Source organism: Pan troglodytes, chromosome 4, assembly GCF_028858775.2.
Source record: "Pan troglodytes isolate AG18354 chromosome 4, NHGRI_mPanTro3-v2.0_pri, whole genome shotgun sequence".
Classification (NCBI taxonomy): domain Eukaryota; kingdom Metazoa; phylum Chordata; class Mammalia; order Primates; family Hominidae; genus Pan; species Pan troglodytes.
The window spans coordinates 73,964,082-73,978,814 of record NC_072402.2 but is presented as its reverse complement, the minus strand read 5'-3'; the positions used below and the strand labels follow the sequence as shown (position 1 = coordinate 73,978,814).

Genomic DNA, 14,733 nt, shown 5'->3' with positions numbered 1-14,733 from the left:
CCTGAAAAGACATTTTTCCAAAGAAGACATACAGATTGCCAACAGGTATATGAAAAGGTGCTCAACATCACTAGTCATCAGGGAACTGCAAATCAAAACCACAATGAGATAAGACCGCAAACCTACTAGGATGGCTATTATCACAAAATCAAAAAATAATTAAGTGTTGGTGAGGATGTGAAGAAAAGGGTACAATTGTAAATCGGCACAACCATTATGGAAAACAGTATGGAGTTTCCTCCAAAAACTAAAAATAGAACTACTGAATGATTTAGCAATCCCACTTCTGTGCATATATCCAAAGGAAATGAAATCAGTATCTCAGATATATCTGCACTGCCATGTTCATTGAAGCATTATTCCAAGTAGCCAAGATAGAGAAACAAACTGTGTTCATCAATAGACAAATGGTTAAAGAAAATTTGTGTGTATGTATATGTATGTATATGTGTGTATATATGTATACATATGTGTATATGAATATACACACGTATGTATACATACATGTGTATATGAATATACACATGTATGTATACATATGTGTATATGAATATACACATGTATACATATGTGTATATGAATATACATATGTATATGAATATACATATGTATACATATGAGTATATGAATATACACATATGTATAGATTATGTGTATATATACACGCACTGGAATACATGTGTACATATATACATACATGTAAACTGTACCTAATGTATACATGTACACATGCATGTATATATACATACTATATACATCTGTACACCTATATACATGTACATACACACGAATACATATACATATATACATGTATATACAAGTATATACATATGTATATGTATACACGTGTATATATGTGCATATGTGAGCAGTGACAACGTGCTAGCAGCCCTCACTGGCTCTTGGCACCTCCTCGGCCTCTGCGTCCGCTCTGGCCACACTTGAGGAGCTCTTCAGCCTGTCGCTGTGCTGTGGGGGCCCCACTCTGGGGCTGGCCGAGTCTGTAAGCAGCTCCCTCTGCTCTTGGGGAGGTGTGGAGGGAGAGGTGCCGGCGGGAGCCGGGGCTGCGCGTGGCATTTGCAGGCCGGTGCGGGTTCCGGGTGGTCAGGGGCTCAGTGCCTGCTGGGCTTGATTGGGGGATGAGCTCCTTCTGGGCTGCCGGAGTGCCCGGGCTAGGTGCTGCAAAGTCCCGCGGAGAGTGCCATTGAGAGGTGAAGCCAGCTGGGCTTCTGGGTCAGGTGGGGACTTGGAGAACTTTTGTGTCTAGCTAAAGGATTGTAAACACACCAATCAGCACTCTGTGTCTAGCTAGAGGTTTGTAAATGCACCAATCAGCTCTCTGTGTCTAGCTAAAGGTTTATAAACGCACCAATCAGCGCTCTGTGTCTAGTTAATCTGGTGGGGACTTGGACAACTTTTGTGTCTAGCTAAAAGATTGTAAATGCACCAATCAGCACTCTGTGTCTAGCTAAAGGTTTGTAAATGTACCAATCAGCACTCTGTGTCTAGCTAGAGGTTTGTAAACACACCAATCAGCTCTCTGTAAAAACGGACCAATCAACTCTCTGTAAAATGGACCAATGAGCTCACAGTAAAATGGACCAATCAGCAGGATGTGGGTGGGGCCAGATAAGGGAATAAAAGTAGGCCAACCAAGCCAGGAGCGGCAACCCACTCCGCTTACCTCCCCTTCCACACTGTGGAAGCTATGTTCATTCGCTCGCAATAAATCTTGCTGCTGGTTACTCTTTAGGTCCACGCTGCCTTTATGAGCTGTAACACTCACTGCGAAGATCTGAAGCTTCACTCCTGAAGCCAGCAAGACCATAAACTCACCAGAAAAAACAAACAACTCCGGATGTGCTGTCTTCAAGAGCTGTAACACTCACTGCAAAGGTCTGCAGTTTCACCCCTGAAGTCAGCGAGACCACGAACTCAGCAGAAGGAAGTAACTCCGGACACATATGAACATCTGAAGGAACAAACTCCAGACACACCATCTTTAAGAGCTGTAACACTCACCACGAGGGTCTGCAGCTTCATTCTTGAAGTCAGCAAGATCAAGAACCCACCAATTCCAGACACATATGTATACATATACATATCTATATGTACGTGTGTATATGCATACAGATATGTGTGTATGTATATTCGTAGGTAAGCACACATATATACATGCCTGTATACACATGTGCATATACATGTGTGCATGTGTACATGTAGATACACATGTACTCATAAGTGTGTATATGTATACATCTATACGTACATGTGTATACACGTGTGCATACATACATGGTTACATGTGTATACACGTGCATACATACCTGGGTACGTGTGTATATGTGTGCATACAGACATGGGTACATGTGTATACGTGTGTATGCATACATGGGTACATGTATATACGTGTGTATACATACTGCACACACTGGAATAATACTCAACTTAAAAAAAGGAGATCCTGCCATTTGCAACAACTTGGATGAAATTGGAGGAAATTACGCTAAGTGAAATAACCCAGGCACAGAAAGACAAACGCTGCTTAATTTTACTCATGTATGTTATCTAAAAAAGTCTAACTCATAGAAACAGAAAGCAGAACAGTGTTTGCTAGCGGGTAGGGGATGGAGGAAAATGGGGAAATTTGGTCAAAGGGTACAACCTCACAGTTTTAAAATGTGCAAGTTGTGGAAATCTAATGTATTACATCATAACTATAGAATAATAATATATTGGATATTTGAATTTTGCCCAGAGAGTAGATCACCAAAAAACAGATATGTGAAGTGATAAATAGGTTAAATAGCTTTATTTGGGGAATCATCTCACAATGTGTATGTGTATCAAAACACCACGTTGCACATCTTAAATACATACAGTGTCTGTCAGTTACATCTCAATTAAAAATAAATAAAATTAAAAATTGACTAATAAATTACCAGTAATGGCTGGGCATGGTGGCTCATGCGTGTAACCCTAGCACTTTGGGAGGCCAAGGCAGGTCGATCACTTGAGGCCACGAGTTCCAGGCCAGCCTGGCCAACATGGCAAGACCCTGTCTCTACTAAAAATACACACACACACACACACACAAATTAGCCAGGCGTGGTGGTGCATGCCTGTAATCCCAGGTATTCGGGAAGCTGAGGCATGAACATTGCTTGAGCCCAGGAGGTGGAGGTTGCAGTGAGTTGAGATTGCGCCACTGCAGTCTAGTCTGGGCGAGAGAGTGAGACTCTGTCTCAAAAAAAGAAAAAGAACCAAAAACACAGGACAAGTAATTTTGTAGGAAAACAAGAAAGAAGTATCATATGGCAGTGAAAATTCGTAGTGATAATGAATTTTTTAAACTAGTAGGCGAACCACCAATGCTTAGGGCTAAAATGAGAGTTGTCTTTATCATCCCTAAACTTCCCTCAGTACACACAGGCCACCACCACTACCACCACCGCCACCACCACTACCACCAGCACCAGCACCACCAGCACCAGCACCAGCACCAGCACCACCAGCACCAGCACCAGCACCACCACCACCACCACCACCACCACCACCACCACCACCACCACCACCTTATTTTCAATAAGCCACTTGGGAAATGCTGATGATAACAGTATTAAATGTGTTGGAATTTAAGCACTTGAAACCTGGTGGGGAGGCAATGATAGAATGCTAATACCTCTTAAACTTTGATAACTGGGTAGGCAAACTGTGACAGTGTATGTTACGATACAAGTAGGAAAAAGAAGCTGATTTGAAGGAAAATGTAAAGTTTAAAGTTCAAAAGCCACGATTATTAATAGATATTGGGGAAAAATATAATTTTGCAAAGATAGTTACTTCCCTAGAAAATCACTCAAGATCTGTCACGGGAAGAATTTTAAAAAACTGGCGGCTAAGCAGAATGTGGAAAACTCTTTTTGAATTTATTTAAAATAAATACAATAAAAATATTCCAATTAAAGTGGGCAATTGAAGTGATATGTTTCGTGCCAAGTTTGATGAATTAATGCCTCTGTGGTTTACACGTTCTGACATCCATTGAGGATGATTCATCCTGGTGATTTCAGTTGTAAATTGTGTCTAATCAAGAAACAACTGAATTTTCTCTTTAACAGCAATTTATACACTATGTTTATTTACAATATAATATTCATCCTGAAAATGATGTTGAATTTTGTGAAGTAATCATGAACTTTTAGAGACGCAAACTGAACTATTTACAGATGAAATGACAGGATGTTTCAGATTTGCTTTCAAATTACCCAGTGGAATGAAGGAAAGTGGGTCAGCATTTAGATGGCATAAGATTGGCTGGGACTAAATAATTCTTTATGCAGGGTGATAACCACATGAGGTTCCTTATAATATTTTTCATTACTTTTGCATATGTTTGAAATTTTCCATAATAAAAAGTTTTTGAAAAATACAATTAGACTCCCGAGATAAGAAGTTGGAATTGTGGTGGTATTGATTGTCACCATTTTGAGAGGACTGATAAAATTCAGAGATAAAATTCATCTCTCTGGTGGGCGGCACAATAAATACCTTGGAAAAAAATAAATAAATCAAACTCGGGCAGAAACTAAGGGGATTTCAACCTACCCATCTTTATCCTCTGCTCACAGTAAGTTATAAGATGTGGCTTCTCCCAGGAGTCTCAGTTATATGTTAGGTGCAGTGTATGTGTATATATATATATATATATATATATATATATATATATATATATATACACTCTCATCTCTGAGTCATATGTTTTCCTAACTCAGCTTAAGTGGTAAGACCAATTTGGGAGAAGTATTGTGTAAGAAGGAACACATCAATTTTTAAAATACTTTATTTAAAAACAGCTTATTTCAAAGGTTTCCTGTTTTTGTCTGAAGCAATTATAGACTTCAGCAGAAGCCAGGGTTCAAGGTTGGTGGGAGGCTTCTGAAAGTCCTTATTCATCTTCACTTTGAAAAAAAAAATGCTCAAAATCAAACGTGTTTTCAGATGAAAAATTCAACAAAATGGTACTTTCACATTTAATTTGGATGATTGAAAACCTGGTAATATAATAAAAGTTATTTCAGGCTGTGTGTCAATTTTATATCTTTTAAAATGGCAAACGAAATTGAATTTATCCTCCCATGCCGGGAAATGTCGGTATTCAAACAAGACCTTTCTTTCTTTTATTTTAAATGATGTTTGTTTTTGTTTGTTGTAGTTTGAGTAAAGCAGAAGTTTCAAAAGAGAAAACTGTGAAAGATAAAAGCTGAAAAATTAGAAAGGGACTAGATCATCAAAGGCTTTAAATGATAAATTTCCATCTATATTTAAAGGAACTTTTAGTTGTATACACACTAGTGCCCAGCCTCTCTAGTATGTCTTTTCTCTGCAGGAGCCAAGTCAATCTCCTGAAAGAGATTTCCTGCTTTATTCTGTGAATTGGCAGTTATTAATATCCACCCCCACCTGCTATGGGTAGGTCACAGTCATCTCTGAAGACAGCCTTAGAAACAACATGAACACAGGGATGATGTCTCACAGGCAGGATCTGGAGCCCAAGAAAAATATTCTCAGCTTGAGATTTCTATTGGAAGTTGGAATAGATCTGGTCATCTTTTTTTTTTTTTTTTTTGAGACGGAGTCTTGCTCTGTTGCCAGGCTGGAGTGCAGTGGCACGATCTTGGCTCACTGCAACCTCTGACGCTCTGGTTCAAGCGATTCTCCTGCCTCAGCCTACTGAGTAGCTGGGATTACAGGCACACAGCCACAATGCTCAGCTAATTTTTGTAGTTTTAGAATAGACGGGGTTTCACCATGTTGGCCAGGATGGTCTCGATCTCCTTACCTCATGATTTGCCCTCCTCAGCCTCCCAAAGTGCTGGGATTACAGGCATGAGCCACCGCGCCCAGCTGATCTGGTCAACTTTTTACAAAATATTAATTCCCTTCCTTCTTCCCCTGGAGGACAATTATACTTTCCTATTCCATTGACTTTGAGCTTGGCCAGGTATCTTACTTTGTACAACAAAACAGAAGCAGACATAAGAGCAGAAGCTTTCAATGTGCTGTGTGACATGGCTTCTCTCCTAAGCTTCTTTAATCTGTCATGGGATGAACATGTCATGGGTAGAACATGTCATGAGTAACTGTCAATCAAGGGCAATGGGGAGATCAGAACCCAATCTGAAGCCCAAAGAAAGCCCAGGTGACCTGCAGCCTGAAGCAGAGCTGCCCCAAATGACCCATAAACCTATGAGTAAAAAACTATAAAGGCTTGTTGCAAGCCTATGAATTTGGCAGTGGTGCCATGGTTTGAATATTTTTTGTCCTCTCTAAGATTTACATGTTGGAAACTCAACCTCAATGCCACCATGTTGGGAAGTGGGGGCCCTTGGGGAGCTGTTTAGGTCATGAGAGCTCCACCCTCATGAACGGATTAATGCCACCATGAAAAGAGCTTGTGGGAATGGGCTGTCTCTCTCTTCTGCTCTTCAGTCCTGTGAGGACATAGGAAGGCATCATCTTGAAACCAGAGACCAAACCTGAAGGTGACTTGATCTCGGATATCCCAGCCTCCAGAACTGTGAAAAATAAATTTCTGGTTTTTTATAAATTACCTAGTCTCCAGTAATTCTGTTATGGCAGCACAGAACAGACTAAGATAGGTGGTTTGTTATGCAGCATTTTTGCATTAATAGCTGACTAACATAGAAATCATCTGCGCACACAGGAAATGGAAACGTGAGAGCAGATGCATTTCCTAGAAAGCAGGCATAAAGCAGTGACTCACCCTGTTTATGGCTTATAGACTGTTTATGGCTTGTGGTTTATAGACTGTGGTGGAGTAAATGTTTGTGTTCCCCCCACCAAATGCATCTGTTGAAATCCTAGCCCCCAAGATGATAGGATTAGGGGGTGGGGTCTTCGAGAGGCAATTAAGTCATGAGAGAGGAACTCTCCTGGATGGGATTAGTGCCCTTATTAGAGAGAGAGCTCCCTCCATCCCTCCTGCATGTGAAGACATAACATGATGGCCATAGATGGCCATCTATGAACCAGGATGTAGGCGTTCACCAGACACCAAATCTACTGATAGCTTGATCTCAGACTCCTCAGCCTCCAGAACTGTAAGAAATAAACATTTGTTGTTTAGGCAGCCAAAATGGACTAAGACATGGATTTTATTGAAAATCTAATAAATGCCTTTATCAGATTCTTCCCCAAAATAGCTTCCTTGCATCCACCCGCCTCTTTTCAGGACTCCATACTATATGAGTCCATCTGATTGGCAGAATCTAAAATATGTCTGGAACTCAAGAAGCAAAGGAGTTTAGGATATGTAGCTTTTTAGCTTTCCAGCCCCTGAAACTCAGGAGGAGGTTAAGATCAACTTGAGTGAGCCAATCTACTCTTTCTAACAAACCACCATGTAAGTAGACAAGCAGTTTAGGGAGGAGAATGAGAAGATGAAGCTGGAGAGAATTAGGAGAAACTGATGTCATAGAAATCATGACAAGAAATAATATGAGGAAGAAGGAAATGGTTAATTATTTAAAATAGGTGACTCAGAGAAACACCACGTAAGAATGTAAAGTACTGCTGAATTGGGCAATAACAATGTCCCTCAACACCAAAACAGGAGCTGCTTCATTGGTAGAAAGATGAGAAGGTAGAGACAATGAGTCCTAGAATACTCTTTACAGAGGTTGGTTGAGGAAGGAAGAGGAAGGATGTGGTTACCATCCATGAGACCTTGTGTGATAGTGAATCGTTCCTCAGTAAAGGATTGATAAACTCTGCCGTGGATAGACTAGAAAAGTTTCAATCTTTCTCCTTTGTGTCATTAAAAAAAAAAAAATCCTCTCCCTGTTCTCTAAGCTAACAGGTCTTCTTCTTGGGTCTCGCAAATCATCTTGTGAGTGAACAGAAGTGACTCTCAGATTTTCTTTGTATCTTCTTGTTGTGGAATTATCCTCACCCACAGCACAGGAAAGTTCCCTGAAGTGGCTGTCTCTGTGCTCCACTTTTCTTCTTGCCTCGTGCAACCTGTATCCCATTACCCCCAGGGAAAGCTGTCTCTCTTATTCATCTTCTTTGTCCTAAAATTCACATTAATTTTACATCATACTCACAGTCCTCAACCCCCAGAGTTCCCTAAGTCAAACCATTCTTGGCTTCATGACTTTGGTAGATACTGCCAATAATCTCCCAATATCCATCTTCCCTTCTATTTTTTTTTTGTAAAAGAATCCCCAAGTTTTACACGAGCCCAGCTAGAGACTAATTTCTTGTCTTCTTAAGCAGCTAGATGTGACCATGTGATTCTGTCTGAACCAAAGGGACTCTTACTTGTGCCTTAGGTGATGGCTGGCTGAAGAAATCTTGGGAGCCATATATTGAGCATGATGAAGCTGTCCTACCTACTCAGGCCACTTATTCTGGACTGTTAAATGGGAGGGAGATAAATATAGATTTTAGGTAAGCCACAGTGTTGTTGTTGTTGTTTTTTGTTTTTTTTTTACTTGAAGGGGACCAGGATATGCTACCCCAAAATATGCCACTTTAAAGTAAGGTTTATTTTGACCCGAAGGCAACTGAAAATCAACAGATGTAGAAGAGTTCTCCACCCTCCCTTTATCTGCCTAGAAGTTAGGCATGAATTTCCCTTTGTTACGGTGTCTATCTCCTGTATCAGGAAAAGGAGAGCAACTTACATCACCAGAGATGGAGAGTTGGCACCAAGATAAATCTGCATAACAGACCTTAGGAAAAGAACCTTTATCTTCTGTTAGTTTCCCCCATATATTTCCTAGTTACTTCCCCAGGATTTATCATCCCTTGAAGTTCAAACTTTCCTTTATTAAAATTATATGTAAACTAGAAGTCTAACTACTTCTTTGAGTTTCACTTCTTTTCTGTGAACTCTTGTGCAAATAAATATTAGCAAAAATTGCACGCTTTTTCTCTCATTAATCTATCTTTTGTTAGTTTAATTCACAGGCCCCCAGATACTGAACCTAAGAGAACAGAGGAAAAGTTGTTTCTCCCTGAAAGACTATACCCTAAGTAATACAAGGGTCACAAGGCATATTGCTCTCCTTTATAACAATGGCTCTGTGGTCCAGCTGCCACACAATATCCAAGACTGGTTCCACAATGACAACTGCATCTTTCAGGAACAGCTTCCATAACTTGTTCTCTGCCTATTAGAAGTCTCCTCTGACTAGAACAACATCGAAAGATGTTTCTCTTCTATATCTCATGACATCTGGAGAATTTGGGGCAAGAATGAACAGCACCTTGTAGGATGCTCTTGGAAACGTTGTCTTCTTGGAAACAATATACATATTCCCCATGATCTTTTGGCCTTGGAGTCAGCCAGCTTGCAACACATTCAAGCTCCACCTACCACTCGACAGCAATGCTACTGAGCTTTTCTGTGTCTCCGTTATAAAATGGGGTAATAATTGTACTTGTCTTCAAAAGTTGCTATGGCAATATTTTTAGGTGAAATTGTTATGCAAGTTTACATTATTATAATTATACAGTTAAATTATTCTGCTTTTGCAAATGTTAGGACAAAACATGACCATGTAAACCAATCCTTGAGCCTCTCTCTGGGTCTATGGAAAAGTCTGTGTCATTAGCTTCACAGTAAATCCACTCTGACTACCTCACAGGGGAATTAGAGGATGACACAACATACAGACAGGGCCACTGGCACAAAGGTAACTTTGTCCTTATTACACAAGGGTGACCCCCCAGATTGACACAGGGCTCAGGGCCAGCAGAGCAAGGGCTAGATTTTAGCTCTCACTATTTTTCTTTGTTGGGGGCCTTTGGCATTGGCAAAACTGGAGGTTGCTGATATAGCTGGGGGTTGGTGCACTCCACCAAGGTCCTTGGCCAACAGGGCGGAGGTGAGCAGGAACCACATTCAAGTCCCCTTTTCTTGCCAAGTTGTGTGTCTCGACACGCAGCTGCATATACCCAAGAATAGGGCATGTTTGGCTTCACACGAAATCTCTGTCTTTCTGCTAAACCCTGCACCTACTTTTCTCTAATGTGTGCAGAGGTGCCTTAGAGCTTGTGGGTGGGCCAGCACATTACACCAGTATAGGCAGCAGCCCTGATCCCTGGCACGCAATAAGCACTTTACAAACCTAAATGTTCCTTTGTGTCCCTATCCCACCCCCCATTCTTTCCTACCTATATAATGTTTTCCTTACTTGCTCAACCTTGTATAACTCAAGGTCATTAAAAAAGTTAGTTTGCATATTTTCAAGGAAGCAATTGGAAACCTAAGTTGCTCCAGGGAATTGCCTTACCAGTGTGTCCCTGTGCTTCCAGGGGATTCCACATAAGATAACATCTGTGGGGATTTTGCCAGATTTCTTGTCTCTATGCACTGGCACACCGTGACAAAAATCCTTCGCTTTGCCAAAGTTTAATCGGAGTCCTTAACCCTCTTGTAGGCTTATATGTATATTTCCTTGTAAAATCTAGTTTTAGCAAGAACCCTGTTAAGTCAGTTTAGCAAGACCACCGCCTACCCCACCCACCCTCAATATCTGATCAGGTTCTTTGTCGTTCACCATCTCGCAGGTGATGTCTTATCACCCTGGCCTGTCTTCAGCAAGAGTCTTGTGAGGTTGCCTTACACAGAATCCCCCTTACTCCTCAGGTTTCCCGTAGCACTTTTCCATCCACTGACCACCACCCTGCTCCTTGGCTATACATTTCTACTTGCCCATGCTGTATTTGAAGTTGCAATCCCATTGCTGTGGTCCCTATACCTATGGGATGGTCCGAATAAAGTCTTTCTTTCCAGGCTTTATTAATTATCCATGAACAATTTTTTCTTTAACTAGCAGGGAAGGAATTTTCAGTTGTACCACTCTGGGAATGCCCAGAGCTCATTTTAGGCAAAGTCCAGCCAGAGGGCTGTGCCTGGCCAGTCTCAGGTGGTTGTGGTGGGATCAGGTAGCCAAGCATCAAAGTCCTCTGATGTCAGTCTTGCCTTTTGCACCGTGGTGGGAAGACATGAAGCAAATTCCTCAAGTGGCCAGTTCTCTAAAAAGCAGCCACTAGAGGGCTCTATAGGGGGGCTCTCTCTCTCTCTCTCTCTCTCTCTCTCTCTCTCTCTCCTCTCTCTCTCTCCTCTCTCTCTATCTCTCTCTCTCTCCTCTCTCCTTCTCTTTCTCCTCTCTCTCTCTCTCCTCTCTCTCTCCTCTCTCTGTCTCGTCTCTCTCTCTCTCTCTCTCTCTCCTCTCTCCTCTCTCTCTCTCTCTCTCTCCTGCTTTGGACCTTTTCTAGGCTGGTTGAGGGGTTGAGAGTAGGCTTAGGTTAGGGAGCTGAACAGCAGGACAGCACAAGCCTTGGCTCACATCACCCACATTATCTCTGCTGAGTGAGTTACCTTGAGGTAAAGGAGCAATTGATGGGCAATTGTCCATCAAAGTAGTCACACATTTAAAATGTTGGTAGTACAAAGCCTAATTTATACTCCCACCAATAGCATTTGAGAATTAACTGTTGATCCACATACCTCATCAACACTGGGACATGACCAATCTTGTAAAATTTTCAACATGATAGATTAAAAATACATATTGAGCACATTTTCTTATTTTAATTAGCCGTCCACATTTAGTCTGTTCATGTCCTGTTAATAATATTCTTTGCCTTGGATGGACATTAAAAATGATAGTTTTTAATCCACAAAGTCTCACTGTACAAATGAAATATGGTTTCTGTCTAGCCCTTTCCTACCGGAATATCAAACCGCCTTGGCCTAGTCCTCATTCCCTTCCAAACAAAATGTGGTCGCTTTCTGGTGAAGTCAGTGTTCCTGTGGTGTGTGATAGTTCAGTGTGTCCACAGTTTTATGATTGAGGCTGTAGATTGTTAGTTCTGTCTGCTTTCTAAGACCTTCTGAAGGGGCAGAGCTGGTTTGCTTAGTTGCTTTCTTCAGCAAAATGTATACTGTTCAATAAGTGTTGCAACTGACAGATATGTTTCAGCCTTGGCTTCTCCTTCCCAGGGAATAAATCTAATATGTGATTCTGACCACAGCGAATGTGTAAAACAGGGAATGTGGCTAACATCTATGCCACCAGGAAAAATAAGCACTAAAGAGCTGCCCTCTGCTGATAAAAAAGCTTACTAGCATAACTTCAGATTCGTATCTGTAACAACTTATACTTTCGATGGTCTGAGAATTTCTTTTTCACTTAAAAAAAAAAAGCCTTGGCTTTCAAGTTATCCATAGTTCTTTTCGAAAAAATATGTGATCAATTAAGAAAACTTAGCAATGTCTTTGAAGCTGTAAAAAAATAAAGTAACTTATAACCCTACTATTTAGAGATAACCACAAATAACATATTTTCTATTTCCTCTTAGTCTATATTTTAAGTACATATATACATGTATGGTTTTTTTCCCAAATTAGAATCCTGAGTCTACATTCTTTTCACTTATCATTGGCATTTTCCTGTCATTAAATACTCTTCAAAATCTGATTTTTAAAGGCTAAATGATATTCCACTATAAAGATATATCATAATTTATTAACGAAGTTCCTCCTGTGCCCAGTGTGCTTGCTCATTCTGTCCGCTGCTGCCTCTCCTTGTGCACATGGGGTGCTCGCATTTCCCCACCTCACTTGCAGTTCTGCTGGGGCCAAGTGACTGGGTTCCAACTGATAGAGTGTGGGTGAAAATGACTGGCCCGGGGCTAAAAAACTCATGTCTGCCTCCAGCTCTCTTGTTTGATGCTGCAGTGGCTTTGGTGGTTCTAGTTGACATGGCTGTAATACGGAAGCAGCCTAGATTCCTGAGTTACCACTTGGCAGAGAAAAGACCATCTAATCGACATCAGACTATATGATCTGAGTGAGAAACAAGCCTCTGTGAGTTACTGCACTTAAGTGAAATGATGCCTTAAGTAAACCGACCTAATGGAAGACCTACAAGTGGCTTCCAACTTTACATTATTGTAAGTAAATAGCAATATTTTGGTTATTTCTAATTATGTTGCTGTCATAAATGAGAAATATTTGGGTTATTTTTTCCTATTTTAAGTAAGTGGATAGTTACTATTTTCTTCTGTTTTTGTATAATTTTGTAGTTTTATACAGAAAGCTATTCTTTTTTTTTTTTTAGATGGCGTTTCACTCTTGTTGCCCAGGCTAGAGTGCAATGGTGTGATCTTGGCTCATTGCAACCTCCACCTCCCCTGTTCAAGTGATTCTTGTGCCTCAGCCTCCAGAGTAGTTGGTATTACAGGCATGCACCACCATGCCCAGCTAATTTTTTTGTATTCTTAGTAGAGACAGGGTTTCACTGTGTTGGTCAGGCTGGTCTCGAACTCCTGACCTCAGGTGATCCACCCACCTTGGCCTCCCAAAGTGCTGGGATTACAGGTGTGAGCCACCACGCCCAGCCCAGAATGCTGTTCTTTAAACAAACAAATATTAAAAGAGTGTGGGCCAGGTGCAGTGGCTCATGCCTGTAATCCTAACACTTTGGGAGGCTGAGGCGGGAGGATTGCTTGGGCCCACAAGTTCAAGACCAACCTGGGCAACATGGCAAAACCCTGTCCCTACAAAAAATAAAAAAATTAGCTGGGCATGGTGGCACATGCCTGTAGTGCCAGCTACTGTGGGGGCTGAGGTGGGGGGATTGTTTGGGCCTGGGGGGTCAAGGTTGCAGTGAGTCCAGATCGCACAACTCCACCTCAGCCTGGGCAACAATGTTAGACTCTGTATCAAAAAAAAGGAAAAAAAAAAAAGAGAGAGAGTGTGTGGAGAGAGACAAGTTGAATTGTCTGCTGAACGACCCTGAAGTTGCCATCTGGTGATGGGCTGACCTGGAACAAGGGTTACCTCTTCCCCATGGGAGGGTCTGTGCCCCAACTCAGCGCCGTATGGGTTGAGGCATCTCTTCTTCAGCTCTACGAATCTAATTTCTAAAACTGTTGTCAGGTGCTAGGAGCCAGCATTCTCAGACAATGGCTGCACAGCCTACATCTAAACTCAGGCTATTTGGCACCGAAGGTCTGCCTAGCTTACATAAAGCCCATTTGTTAATCTCAGCTCATACATACAACACTTTAATTTAGTCTCTCTGTCTCTGTTAATCATCATTTTATTAATTTTAATTTTTAAATAATATATTTATATAAGTAAAAATTCAAAAGACAGAAAAAGGGAGACTTAACGCCTCTCCTCTCTGACCCTTAGGCACCCAGGGACTTTCCTAGAGGAAACTAATTTTTTTTTTTTTCCTGAGACGGAGTTTCAGTCTTGTTGCCCAGGCCAGAGTGCAATGGCGCAATCTCGGCTCACTGCAATCTCCGCCTCTCGGGTTCAAGTGATCCTCCTGCCTCAGCCTCCCAAGTAGCTGGGATTACAGGCATGTGCCACCACACCCAGCTAATTTTTGTATTTTTAGTAGAAATGGAGTTTCACCATGTTGGCCAGGCTGGTCTCGAACTCCTGACCTCGTGATTCTCCTGCCTCGGCTTCCCAAAGTGCTGGGATTACAGGTGTGAGCCACCGTGCCTGGCCTGTTTTTTGTTTTTTAAAATATATCTTAAGACATATTTTATCCTTTTCTATCCTCTTTTTCTTTTAAAAAATGCATCCTTTATGAACTGTCAAACTTTTATCCTTTGCCTATTTCAGTGCAAAAATTATTATATGACATTCAATATCTTTCTTTATATCTGGCTCCA

At 41.2% G+C, this 14,733-nt stretch overlaps 1 pseudogene; it reads right to left on the bottom strand.

Annotated features, from left to right (window-relative positions):
• Positions 1–356: 356 nt before the first annotated feature.
• LOC134810152 (uncharacterized) lies at positions 357–2,389 on the bottom strand (annotated as a pseudogene).
• Between the last annotated feature and the right edge of the window lie 12,344 nt (positions 2,390–14,733).